Consider the following 14783-nt stretch of genomic DNA (forward strand, 5'->3'; position numbering starts at 1 on the left):
AACTATACAAGCTTAATGTTCCCTGACAGCCCAAGACACTTTCAGCCCTAAGTCTTTTATTTTTCTTTTTAATCATCATATACTTTGTTTCCCAGTAGAAAATATGAACTGGTTTCCTTGCTCGGTTAGATAGCAATTTAATGTATCCATTCTCCTATACCCACTACAGCAAATATCCAAACAGTTCCTAACACAACTATTTTTCATATATGGATTGATCTAAAAACACACACAAGAGAAAAAATAATGCCAGCTTTTTTTTCCCTCTGTAGGTAGTAATCAAGGTGACTTGTTTGGTTAGTTGGGTTTTTCTAAGCAATTATTTTCTTATCCAGAGGAAAAAGCTACTAGTTCTGTAAATGTCAACTTCTAAAAAGAAGTATGTACCTTTTAGACAAGAGGAAAACAGCTCTAAGGTGGGAAGAAGGGAGGGTTTTTTTTATGTTGATGAAACAGTGTTCTTTTAAATGGCAATTGACAATACTCTTACTAGCTTAGTCATAAAAAATTATTCACAAATAATTGTAGCAGAGCTTTGTGTCCCAGGCAGGAAAAAATGTCTCACAGAACGACAGATGACTTTGTAAGATAAACACCAGAATTTGTCATCTGGTACTTATTCACCACCTACTGAATGAAAGCCTACAAAGTTATTCTAAACCATAGAATAGTTTCATGTGAAAGATCCATTCAATGATATTTGTAGTCTCATAAATGAATTTCTAAAGATCATAAATCCACAGAAAATTTAAAAGTCAGGCTTATTCCCTGCCACTAGCCAGTGTTCCCCATCTAGTGTAAAATGTCTCAGATTGATGAGCTTAATACCTTCACAAATATTTTCACTGTATGGCTTCATTTTTTCCAACTTATCTGTAACATTTGATGTCCTCCAAAAGTATCTCTAAGCTTTGCTTCCCTGTTTGCATAGCCACTATCCTGATTCAGCCCCCTCACTTCAACATGCTGAACTTCTTTAATTTCTCCAAGCTTTGAATTTCATAAAATCCCTAAATCATAATTCTTCAACAGCTTTTTCACTACCCTGACTGGGGACACCTCCTTTCCTTCTGGAGCTTCTCCACCCTCCAAAGCAGAGACCCCCATGACTAACCGCCCAATCCCCTCCAGCTGATGTTTTTTGGATGGAGATACTGTATGGATTATGCTCACCCCTTTCTGCACGCTTTGCTCCTGTTCAGCTCTATCTCTCTGCCATCTCATGTGTCTGCTCGCCAACAACCCCTCCCCGTTCCACCATCATCTCTTTTAAGTTGGGTTCTCTAGTATTGTTGAAAGAGCCTTTTGTTACGGAACCGTGTCATAGCATGCACGTTTGAACTATTTTCTGAATTAGATTGTTCTTCAAAGGCAGATACTATGACTCTTCTTTCTGTACCCTTTCTGGTATTTAATACACAGCCCCCAAACCAACTCTACTCAATCGATGATTATTGACTGAGGGATGATGTTATGGGTGTCTAGCATCGACTCGGATTGTATATATCCTGCTGTGGAGATAAAAGGTTCTCAGACAGGGTTTTCTAGTCAGAATAGTACTAAGGTCATTGTCTACATGGTACATGAGAAATGCAGGAAAACAGTCACTCAGTTCTGCTTTTTCATAAGAACTAGCCTTTGCTTCTGTTATTTTTTGACATTTTAGATAAAAGCATTGAGGAAGAAACTGGTGTAAAGGGATAAATCTCAGATGTCTGAAAAACATTTTCAGTTTTTGACTGTACTATGAATATGCATAAATAAACCAGAAGCAGTCCAAAGAATCAAAATTCCAAAAAAATTTACATCATGTGCGCAAATCCTGGTCTTACTCCTGTTGTTACAAACCAAATGCATTGTAACCTGAAATTCTCTCTTATTTGTGTGTATATACTGACCCTAACCCTAACCCTAATTAAAGACATTTGAGTTTGACCATCAGATTTGTTGATTTTTCAAACCATTCTAGTCTTTTTCTGACCTACATTGATTTCTCTACATTCAGAATAAAATCATGTTTGGTAGTGACAATGTTGTCTGAAATTTTCCTTCACAAAACCTCCTTCAAAATGCAGACATCACTAAAGAATAAAAAGAGGAAAATAAAAAGCCATTTTGATATTAGAAAAATTCTTGTTCTTGTAAGAATATCTGCTGAGTCAAATAGCTAAAAGTCCTAAAACTGAAGTAAAACATCCCTTCTTCTGTCTACATCCCCTGGACTGGGGTCCTGAGCAGCGGCATTAACTTTCAGAAGCCTGGTAGCAGCGCACGACTCCAAGTCAATCCAACAATGTGGCAGTATGAGAAACCAGGAAATGTGGACCAATTTCTGGGGCAAAAAACCTAAGCATTCCACATGGGAAAGGAGACCAAGGATATGGGAAACTCTTGGCAAAATTCTGGGAGGAGATGCCAGGAGGGCTCATTATTTGCAGCAAAATTTGATGGAACTGGATCCAAAATACTAACGTGTGTAAGAATTATTACACGGGGTTCTTAATAACAATGTGGATTTCTAGAGTTTCCTTCTCAGTGAGTCTGGGGCCAGGCCCACAAATGAGTATTTTCAACACACTCACCAGGCAACTGTGATGTGGGAAACCACAATTTTGAGAGACATTAATCTGCAGATGGTGATTGCAGCCTGAAATTAAAAGACACCTACTCCTTGGAAGAAAAGTTATGACCAACCTCGATAGCATATTCAAAAGCAGAGACATTACTTTGCCGACTAAGGTCCATCTAGTCAAGGCTATGGTTTTCCCAGTAGTCATGTATGGATGTGAGAGTTGGACTGTGAAGAAGGCTGAGCACCGAAGAATTGAAGCTTTTGAACCGTGGTGTTGGAGAAGACTCTTGAGAGTCCCTTGGACTGCAAGGAGATCCAACCAATCCATTCTGAAGGAGATCAGCCCTGGGATTTCTTTGGAAGGAATGATGCTAAAGCTGAAACTCCAGTACTTTGGCCACCTCATGTGAAGAGTTGACTCATTGGAAAAGAGTCTGATGCTGGGGGGGATTGGGGGCAGGAGGAGAAGGGGACGACCAAGGATGAGATGGCTGGATGGCATCACGGACTCGATGGGCGTGAGTCTGAGTGAACTCCAGGAGATGGTGATGGACAGGGAGGCCTGGTGTGCTGCGATTCATGGGGTCACAAAGAGTCGGACACGACTGAGCGACTGAACTGAACTGAATCTACGGGAAGTGCCTCTCACTTCTTTCTCCTCTAAAATCCTTACAGTACTATCCTTTCTAGAGGTCTCTGGGCATTTCTGAGGTAAACAGGGACAATTAGATAATAGGTCCTTTAATGGAACAAAAGAAGAAACATCAAGATTTTATTACTTCGGGGGCTTCCCCGGTGGTCTAGTGGTTGAGTCCCCACTTCCAATGCGGGGGGATGGGTTCAATCCCTGACCCAGGGAACTAAGATTCCACATGCCATGTCGCCAAAATAAAGAAATAATTTTTTAATCGACTTTTTGAAAAAAGATCTTACCCCAAATTCTTAGGTTCCTACTAATATGAGAGCAGCACCTGGGCTCTCTTTCTCACACACACAAGCAAACATGCAGATAAACAGCAGATTGAGGGGAGGAAGTTCAAATGCAGCTGCAGTCCCTGAGTTGTACAGTCAGGCACAAGCCTCAGTTCTTCGAGTCTCCCCAGCAAAAAGCCGAGTACATGATGTAAAATAGACATCCAACAAACATTTGCTATAGACCGAGTAACTTTAGAGCTGTAAGTTCACCTCTTAAGTCATCAGGGACATCCCTAGTAACCCCACAAAACTGAACTGAAAATGTCTGGTGTTACCAACTGTGAAGGAAGAAAACAATGAAATGCTAACTACATACAAGCAATTATGTTCGAAATCACTGTTTTTTTTTCTTTTCATATATAGCCACCAACAGATAGATAATAGAGATAGGTAGATAGATATAACAGAGATAATTGCATAAGAATGCATTAATGCTCTCATATACATTTTTTAATTATTTCAATTTTTTTCCCCTTAGTTTGGCTCACTATGGATAGGTTTCCAGAACAAACTCTAACACCCTAGTGTATATTAGTTCATATTTTTCTCCCTACATCTGCTGCTGTTGCTGCTAAGTCGCTTCAGTCGTGTCCAACTCTGTGTGACCCCATAGACGGCAGCCCACCAGGCTCCCCCATCCTGCCATACTGGAGTGGGTTGCCATTTCCTTCTCCAGTGCATGAAAGTGAAGTCTCTCAGTCGTGTCCAACTCTTCGCGACCCCATGGACTGCAGCCTACCAGGCTCCTCTGTCCATGGGATTTTCCAGGCAAGAGTACTGGAGTGGGGTGCCATTGCCTTCTCCCTACATATATACTCTTAATCAGACATATAGAAATACAGACACAGACATGCACAGAGGGAGTGTTTTCTAACTGACACACTTTTCTGTATCTATAGTTCTCACTGGGCAATATCATATGGACATCCCAAATTTTAATGGCTGCATAATATTCTTTGGTCTGGGTTATCCTAATTTATTCTACTATCACCTTGTTGATGGGCTTTCAGTTTCCAGTTTTTTGCTGCTACAAATGATGCTGACCGAGAGATCCTTGCCCATATGCCTTACATGTTGATATTTCTTTTTCTATAGGAGAAATTTCCAGGAGTGGACCTGCTGGATCAAAGAGTATATATATTTTTAAGGTTTAACAGTTGATGCCAGACTGCTTTCTTTAAGGCAGTAACATTTCACATTTCCCAAACAGTTAATTAAAAGATAAAATTGTGCTTAGAGGGCAGTGAATCCATAACCTCTCTGTGCCAGCCTCTAGCCTCTGCCCAGCCTCTAAATTCAGCCTATTCTTCTCAGCTCCTCCCACTGGCTGACTTGACCACACTCCCTAAAACTTGGGGCTCTGATGACCTTTGCTAACTCATGAACTCCCTTTGATTTTAAAGTTCGCATATTTGTACTTCTATATCTTTTCCAAAGGAGAATTTCAATGGCTTTGATCAAACTTCCAAAGGGGTCCCATGACCCAAAAAGAATGAGGGGCCACTGCTCTGGAGTCTGCAGAATAACAAGAGGACTGGGATGTTGCTGATGACGTGATTTAATTCTCCTGACGATAATCCCCCCAAAAGTGGATTTTATTGGAGAAGCTTTTCTGTGTCCATCAAACAACTAAAAATATTTTATCAACATTATTTTAAGAAGGAACAACCTCTACAAACAGATTACAAAAGGGCATGGGTGCTGTAGAGTTATTTTCAAAATCAGCTGAAGATCATTTCCTCTCCAATATATAGTTTCTCAGAGTAGCTGGTATTTGATCTACATAAAGGGAAAGAAAGTCGTTCTGGGCTTCCATTCAAAGAAAAGGTAAATATCTCATCGGAGAATGTGAGGGGAAGACTAAACAGACTGCAAAAAAAAAAAAAAAAAAACAACTGTTTACAGAATTTGGGAGAATATCTGTTGAGAAACTCAATAAACGCCTCTAAGTCAGGGGTCATGTCCCCCTCTTCAATACTGCTGGCTTCTGTCTACACACACCTTCACCCCAAGAGCAGGCAGTGTCTGGTCAAAGGAGGTATTCAGTAAATGTAGTTTAAACCAATAAATAATCGAAGCAACTTTTTATAGAGAATTAAATTACAGGAAGTACATGTGGGTCCTTACATGAGATTACTTTGCTAGCAAAGGTTTGAAATCAAAAATGTCTTGAATTTTCTTAATTTGTAACTAATGCCAAGAAACAATTAGAAAAGCATCTGTCTACTTCTCAAGAAAGTATCTAATTCTTCATTCTTATAAGACTATTTTATGAAATTTCTTTGTTTCTATTTCATTTCATACATTATCACCCTTATCATCAAACGGTATAAATATAATCCAGAACTGCTTAGCTGTATTATCAGGTAATAACCACTACATTAATAAGACCTCTAGCTTCTGATTTAAAATCTGAAACAAAGGATAAAGAAAACAGATATTAAAAAAAAATTAAATTAACAAACTACAGAGAGAGTAAGGCCCGTCAAAACAGGTAAAGCTTTAATGATGTCTCTTCTCCTTATCCTGTGAAAAGTGAGTGATCTGCCCTCTGAAATAGGTGATATTTTGAAAAAGCTCTCATTACCTCCCTTCCAGTAATAATACCAGCTCTGTTATTCCTTTTCACCTCAGCTAGTTCCTAAAACATATGGAATGACTAAAAGACACAGGAACTGCAGAGCTCATTTACATGATGGAAACTAAGATTGCGAACGGTGCAGCTATTTCAGAGTCCAGCAGTGAATTAAATCATACTTAGTCATTTGATAACAAAAGAGAAAAGAAGATTCACATGCTCTAGTCTTGCAGGTTTTCAAGGAGACTATTTTCTAAACATTGTCTCTCTAAGCCAGCTTTATTATATTATTATATATTGAATACATATATGTGTGTGTATCTGCATATTATACACATATATATACATGTGTATACATATATTCACAATGTATATATGTATGTTATGTGCATATATACACATACATATAAACATTTTACATGTGTTATGCGTAATAATATACGTAGTATATATACATACCTAAGACTTAAGTGGTATTCCTGTAGAGAGTAAAATATTCTAGAACAAAAATCCTCTCAAAGCCTTGGGGATTATCCAGTTCTAAACAAATCTTTAGAAAACATATAGAAGAAACACAGATAAGATTTACTTTGGGTTTAGTTTTAATGATTGAAAGTATTGCAGCCATACTAGAGATTTTTAAAATCTGTATAGGGGCTCTGAAAAAGGGAAAGTGGTAGTTGCTCAGTCATGTCTGACTCTTTGTGATCCCATGGACTATAGCCCACCAGGCCCCTCAGTCCATTGAATTCTCCAGGAAAAAATACTGGAGTGGTCAGCCATTACCTTCTCCAAGGGATCTTCCCAAGCCAGAGATCGAACCCAGGTCTCCTGCATTGCAAGCAAATTCTTAACCATTTGAACCACCAGGGAAGTCCTGTATAGGAACTCTAAGATTGTTTAATTAAAAATAGGATCCTTAGTTTTACTGTTCTTCACTTCTGTAGTTTTAAGTATGTGAAATCTGGTATATTTAGTTGCTTGGTGTCTAAAAGTACTGTGTGCTTAGGAAGCTAAATCTGTAGCTAAAGGGGCTTGTTAAATTTTCCTTAGAAGATGTTTGCAGAGCATAGATTCCCTTGAAATATAAACAATTTCATATTAATAGGAATCAGAGCACCAGTCAAACAGAGCCTAGATGTCCCTTCTAGTTAGGATCAAATTTGGGTTCCCTTAACTTCTGATCTACTATCACCCTTATGCTTGATCACCAGAAATTAAGACAGGCTGGAAAGGACGAAGGAAGGGAAGGGAATTCTAACTGCTCTCCTCACCCACTAAAAAAAGTACAACCAATATTTTTGGAAGCTTAAGTAGAGATCTCATTTCAGAACACAACACAGTAATTGTTCCAAATGAAAGCTTTTTTAAAGAATGAAGCCATCACAGTCATCTTTCTGCACAGAATTTCTCAAGCCAGTTTTCATCTGTACAAGGACCACGTAGAACTCCAGCAGGCAGTCCTTCTGAAGACAGTGGATGCTACAAGCAAAGTTCTGAAATAACATGAAATAATTAGACCAAATAATTTCTGGCAAAAGAACACACAGGGACTTTATGAGAGCTGAAAGACTCAGTGTGCTCATCAGGCCTACTGTGTGCTGCTGGCTACTACCAAGAGGACCTTTCTGAGTCCAATAGTGGACAATAGATTTGGTTTTGCTGATTCCATGATGAGACGGTGACCTCGGAGGGAAGCAAGGGTGAAGTGCTGGACCCAGGCCCACTCATTTTCTCCTTTAACGCCTCTGAGCTCAGTGGCATCTCCTTGGCCTCCTGCTCCCTGGGCCCCTGCTGGCGTCCTGCCGAAGACTATGGCTGGTGACCTCATGTTGTCTTCTCCCCCAGCTCAGAAAAGGCCTGCTGGCATCGGCACCATACCTGCCTGTCCGGGCTTCTCACTCAGGTCTCACTGGTCCTGCCTGCCTGCACACCATCCCTGGCTCCTGGGGCCCGTTATTCCTTCATGGCATTGCCCATGCCAGCTCCACAGCAAGCACCCTCAGCATCTCTCTACTGTCTCCACACCGGAATATCCATCCCCCTCTGCCCCACATGAGAGACTAAGACGCCGATAAACAGCACTCAGGTTCCCTCCCTGCCTGCACACCGCATAAGCCCGAGTATACCATGGAGGAGGGAGGAGGTCTGCAGGACGTCTTGCAGGGTGGTCTTCTCTGCTTCTTGCCTTTCTCCACCCATCTACCATGCCTCCCTCATCTTCCCTTTCAGAGACTTAAGCCAGAAGAGAGAGGGGAGGTCACGTTTCAGCCTCTGATTTTTTCCCACCTTCCTTCTACAAGCTACCATGGCCAGAAGGGAAGACAGGCCTCCTCTTCACCTGGGACCATATTTCCTCCTTCTCAAAGAGGGGGTTGCTCTTCTCCTTTCTCTGGAGCCATAAGTGTGAAATAGTAGGGCAGAACACAATTTATAGAAGACAAAGATGAAAAACTACATTGATGTATTTTCAAGACAGTCTCCTCATCACAGCTGTTACACCATGACCCCAGAGCCACAATATTGATAGGCTATATATTCAAATGCCTAATTAAAGGACAAGTCATCTGCCTCTGGCCCACAGAATAAAAACAAGTAGCTTGCTGCCTGCCATCCCAGAGAACCGCACCTCCACCCTCCAACCTCCACCACGGGCTGTGGGAATGATGTGGGGGGCAGGGACAGGATGAGCCCAGGGTACCAAAGAACCACGCTGCTGGGACTCTGAGAACAGATGGAAAGAATATGGGTCATTTCAGGAGGATGAGGAGGAGACCAGGCTCCAATGATGAAAGGCTCTAAAACTCCATCATGACACAGCAAATCAAAACATCTTGGTTATTTTGCTGTCCGTCACCACTGACATTTTTGCCTCTTACATCATTTTATCCAGAAGTGAAAGAGAAAAACAATCTGACTTGTGGGAGATGGTGGGGGTGAGAGTTAACATCTGCACAGCATGTTATGTTCCCTGAAAGAAATGTGCCACACCAAGTGAATTAATATTTCTCCTTTGAAGTACTGATTCACATTCAGCCCTTCCTATATGTGAAACACAATCTCTCATCATTTTCACTGCCTCGAAACCTTGAAAAGAAACATGCCGAAGCTTTTCCCTGTGAACTTTTACCTTTACATACATGAGAAAGCGCTTATTGTGAGAAATAAGAAGCATCACCGTAGGATCAGAACACAGCATCAAATGGTGAGGAATCAAAAGATGGGAACTATACAGCTGCCAAAATTAAGTTCAAAGAAAATGGAAAATTAAAAAGCAAATATGAAAGGCTTCTTGTCCGAGAGCAGTGTAATGTAAGCATTACCCACAGAAACTATCTGGAGAGACAATCTTCTGTTTAGAAGTCTGAGCTTGTCAGATGAGATAAGGACCAGTAAGAGGACCCAGCAAAGAGCAACGGATTGTCAGCTAAGATGGCAAAGTGGGAAAAAAAGAAAAGAGAGAGAAACACACTTAGAAATGGGATCCACATCTGGGCAGGAGGCAGCAGGCCACTCTGAGATCCCATTATGTATCTGTCTGCTGAGAAGCACTCAGGCCTCTAACACCCCGAAAATGTTTTTAAACATAACTATAATACACACTGCTCTCTCTGCAGCTCTTGTCACAGTTGCAATTTTTCCTACGGTAGTTAACGTTTGTTAATTTTTTATTATCATCCTCTCCTCTACTAGACCATAAGTCTCTGGAGAGTAAGGGCTTTATCTGGTTTTGCTCACTACGGCATCCCCAATATCTAGCACAGAATTTGGCATATCCCTGGTGCTGGGTGGCAAATGAAAAATTCAGGTCAAATTTCTGATCGGGTGAGAACCTCTGGGGTGAGATTTGACAGACATACAGAGGATGAACTCCAAAATGGCCCTTCGGTTTTCTTTCAACAATTAGTAATGTTCCTCAGTTATGGATCCGTTACTTTGAAGGAAGTCCATCCTCAATGATACCTTATTAAAAAGCAGTTGCTACCTGAGGGGAGTCTTGCGTTAGATAATAGTTTAACAACTTCCTGGATGGTTAGATGACAGATAACTGAGAGAAAAACCCTCCGGAAATGGAAAACAGAATTAGGAGACACAGAAAGGTGCCAAGGGCAAGCTAGAGAAAGAGAATGCTGGACACAGCCTTACCTCCTTGACCTTCAGAAGTATGTATTAGACACATGCCTTCATTAATTCCACAGAGATGTGTAACTATTCCCTAGAAAAAAAAATCACGCCACCTTCTCACCTTCCTACTATCATATATCCTGTTCCCGATGCACCATGTTTTGTATGCCTCCACAGAAACATGGACGATTAAAAAAGGATCATATGTCTCTTGCCTGGAAAATCCCATGGACGGAGGAGCCTGGTAGGCTGCAGTCCATGGGGTTGCTAAGAGTTGGACACAACTGAGCGACTTCACTTTCACTTTTCACTTTCCTGCACTGGAGAAGGAAATGGCAACCCACTCCAGTGTTCTTGCCTGGAGAATCCCAGGGATGGGGGAGCCTGGTGGGCTGCCGTCTATGGGGTCGCACAGAGTCGGACACGACTGAAGTGACTTAGCAGCAGCAGCATACATATGTCATAAAATTCAATCTTCAAATAAACCTTGTGTTAAAGATACCATACACATTTTAGAGAGAAAGAACCAGATGCAACAGGTCATAGGTGTTATCACTATTCCTTTACTTGACCTCTACAATCTCCCTCCTAAACATTTATATCTAGCTCATCCTCTGTCATTCAGCAAACCACCATAGATTTCTACTGCTAGTCTCTATTGGGTATGAATCTGTTGTGACAAACTGCAACTAAATAGCAATGATACCACATTTATGTTAATATCACAGGAAGACATTAATAAGAGGATACAGTGTCCCAAACTGCTATCCTCACATTGTTTTGAAATTTTCACTTACTTCTGTTGAGAAAAACTTTAAAAAGATGCTAACAATATTAAAAACTAAAATCCAAAAATGATTTTTAAAAAATCAACACAGACGACAAAATGAAGGCCCAAAGGTTCCAGAATCATTTGTAATTGATTCATCATCATCTCCGACTTCATCTTATCAGGACTCATAAATTATGCACACTCCATTTAAGAATACAGTGAACCCCAATTCTCCATTATTTTCAGGACTACAAACAACTAAGTCAAGTGGGAAAGTGTCTTTGTTTTAGCGTTGATTTTCAGAACTCAGCCCCACAGAGGCCCAGGGTTTCCTAAGACACTCACCCTGAGGCCCTGGAAGCAGAGGATGGGGAGAAGCAGAGAGAACACAAGGAGGGGAGTTTGCACCCCCCCTTCCCTTGCTTCAGCCACATCTGTCCTGTTTTGCTCTCTTCCTAGAAAGACTTCCCGTCAAAATTCCATTTGAAGAACAATTTCCCCAGCTTTAAGAAGTCTTCAGACATCCGATGAGTTCAAAACATCTGTCCATTTTCTTCCACTAAGAACATTCTACACAGCCCAAAGAAAAAACACTTGCTACAACATCACGTGAAAATAAAAAGTTAAAAAATTCTCTCCTAAGGGGCCTTTTCACCTGAAGTTTTTTAAAAGCTTAGGGACTGCCCAACTTACAAAAAGTTTGTGTTCCAGAAGTTTCATTTACCAGGCAAGTCTTTGGAACTCAAGGCTCACTTCCCCACAAAAAACAATGACATTCTGCTGTCTCAAGGCATGCAGAGAAAGCCGGATGCTCCAGAGGTAAAGTACAATGTTACTAATACCACTGGAAGGAAAGGTTTACATTTCTGCGCCTTATTGAATGGGTTCTGCGGGCCAGTGGGGGTGCCTAACCTCCAGTTCTGTTATTTCTTGGAGGCAGTTCATCCTGTGAGATGTGATTTCCAGGGCCGTCCACGTCCACTGGGGTCAGTGGCTGGCCATGTGGGCAGGCACCAGTCATCTGCAAGCTAGCTAACGCCTGCAGCCACTGCCTGTCACCAGTTCCAAAAAGCTAACTCATGGTTTCCTTGTTTATTCTCTGGTATTTCATATCATTTTATTATGACAATTGGCACCTAATACAGATCCCAAAAAAGCTTGAGAGGATCTAACACTCAGGCAAAAAAAAATGGGGGCTGGCAAAATTCATAACCCTCTCAAAAAGAGGACAGAGGAGAAAAAAAGAAAAAGACAACAACATGTAACCATAAATAACTTCCTAAGTTGGACTGCAACGGCTTTTGTTTTTCCTTCATTTTGGCTCATTTGGTAAGCTAATGAACTAAAAGAAAAGGATTAATTTTAACCAAACAATTACAAAGGATTTCAGAATTTCAAAACTCAGAGTCATGAACAGATGAGTAACGTGACTCATTTAGCATCACAGGTTATCAAAACAAGTAAATAAAATATTAATAACCAATTTTCCACCAAAACTGTTGAGCCATTCAGAATTCTTGATACCAAAACTCAAAGGACATGCTCTACCACAGAATCAAATCATTTAATACGCTAACTTTAAATGAATTGCCAGTCATGAACACTACCATTAGGGCAGGTATCTTTCCATGTCTTTGCAAAAGGTAGAAATACTCTAGAAGTGCTTGCATCTCTCACAAAGAAGGAGGGGAAAGAGAAGAAGGGGGAGGGGAGGAAGGGGAGGGAGAGGAGAGAGAAAGGACTTCCTCCTATGTGTGACGTTTGCACTTTATGCAAAATTCCACCCTTACATACACTGCACTACCAGCTGGCCCCTCAAGTACTTGCTTACACATCTCCTTTCCTAGGCGCTCTCCAAGTAATGTGACCAGAGTACTGGTTGAGACTGGACACTTGGGGCTCACAGATCCAGGTTGTATGTCAAGTTCAACTCCTTGCTGTTCGAAAGGGCAAGTTCTCTAAATTCTTTAAAGGTTGAATGCTTCCTCTACAGAGGGATGATAATAAACTCCTGTCTCATAGGGCTGTTTGAGAGGAAATGAAGTAGTGCATGTAAAATTATGTGCCCTGAAGATGATGATGATAATGGTGATGATGGTGATTTTCCTTCCTTTCCTTCCCCCACACCTAGCACAGTTCCTTGCACATAATAAGTAGTCAACGCATGCTTCTTGAATCGAGTTGAACTTCTCCATGCTGTCTGTCTGATGAAGTCCTACATTTTCTTTCTGGAGAAGATGATTTTTGAGGAAAATCATACAGAAAATCTGATGCCTTCACCTGACCAGTACTTGGAGACCACACAGCACTTTGTACCTCCCTCTATTAACTGACCCGCCGGCCATGAACTACACTCATGCTCTGCCTTGTTTGCAGCCTGCTACCTACGTGACGGAGAATAAAGGCAACCCTTCATGAAACTGTGAGCTCCTTTTTCCTTTTGCTTTTCCAGAGTTAGGCATGTGGTAGGAAAACAATAAATGCTTGTTCCTGGACCAAGTAGGTGGCATGTGTAGCCACTAACTGAACCCAAAGGGAGAGAGGTGCTCTCTCAAGGAAGGAGACAAGGTTCATATCAGATTCTGTGTCAGCCTTCAAGTTCCATTCAGACCCCGCTCTAGCGTGAAGCATGACCAGACCAAGCCATACTCATCCCTCCCCTTCTGAATCCTCACTGTAAATGAAACATGCTTGCTTGAGTGGAGGGGAGAGCATGTTAGTCCTATTTCCTCAGACATCCCATGAGCTCCGGGAAGGAAGGATTAACTAATTATAAATGCTTTTGCACATAACAAGGACATGTAACAGGAAGGAAACAAATATTTGATTTCTTGATTTAGTTCTGTTTTCCAGTGTGCTCGTAGTACTTCTCCAGAATCATCTAATTAATCCTAACTCGAGGAGAAGAAAGGCATATTGGATCTGCACAGACGGGAGCCAAGTCCTGGCATCCTCTGTGGTGTGAATGAGCAAAGGGGTGTTCTTGCCGGCTTTGCAACAGTGCCTCTCTTTGGCCGGCACTCAATTTTTTGAACTAATGGCTTAGCACACAGAAAATTAGCATTTTACATAAACCAAAAACTAACTGCCAACCAAGTCTTCATGGCATTGTTAACCAACAGTAAACTGTACTCTGAGTTTTTTTCCCATTAATTAAGTGGACTGAGAAGTGGTCCCAAGTTCCCCCAAAAAGAGGGTGAAGGGAACTACGATCTCCCCTGTGATCAGATAAACCTGCATGAACGTAAATTAGATCCACTGCAACTGAGAGCTGACTACTCTCATTACAAACAGCTACAACTGACATTTTCAAAAAGTGTTAGCTAGACCCCCTTCCTCCTTCACAAATTCTTCTCTTCTCCCTTTTCACATCGAGGATTCTCAGGGACCTTGGTAATAATCATCGGCCTCCACAGTCATATCATCATTTGCTAACTTTTCAAAATGCTTTCACGCCTAACTACTCATTTGACACCTGCAGCCACCCTCAAGACAGGTAGGTAAGATCAGATAGACTGTCTCACTTTACACAACCACAAAGAATGAGAGTGGCTGGCCCAAGGTCACAACCAATCAACAGTGGAAGGGGGGCCTCAACACAGCCTTCCCTCCCCGCTCCTCAGTGTTATTCTACCTCGATGCTGACCAGCGGGCTCTCACGTTAGCCACCGAGCATCGTCCGACACCACGGAGGCAAGAAAACTTCGCTGAGTGAAAGTGCCCTCGGTTTCTCAAGAAGTGATTGCGTGTCCCTGAAGAAA

General features: G+C 41.4%; 1 protein-coding gene across 2 annotated transcripts in view; it reads right to left on the minus strand.

Moving 5' to 3' along the window:
* Positions 1-14783, minus strand: part of NEBL (nebulette) — a 386786-nt gene that overhangs the window by 231652 nt on the left and 140351 nt on the right. The gene's annotated exons all lie outside the window — the stretch shown is intronic.

Source organism: Ovis aries, chromosome 13 (genome assembly GCF_016772045.2).
Source record: "Ovis aries strain OAR_USU_Benz2616 breed Rambouillet chromosome 13, ARS-UI_Ramb_v3.0, whole genome shotgun sequence".
NCBI classification, from domain to species: Eukaryota; Metazoa; Chordata; class Mammalia; order Artiodactyla; family Bovidae; genus Ovis; species Ovis aries.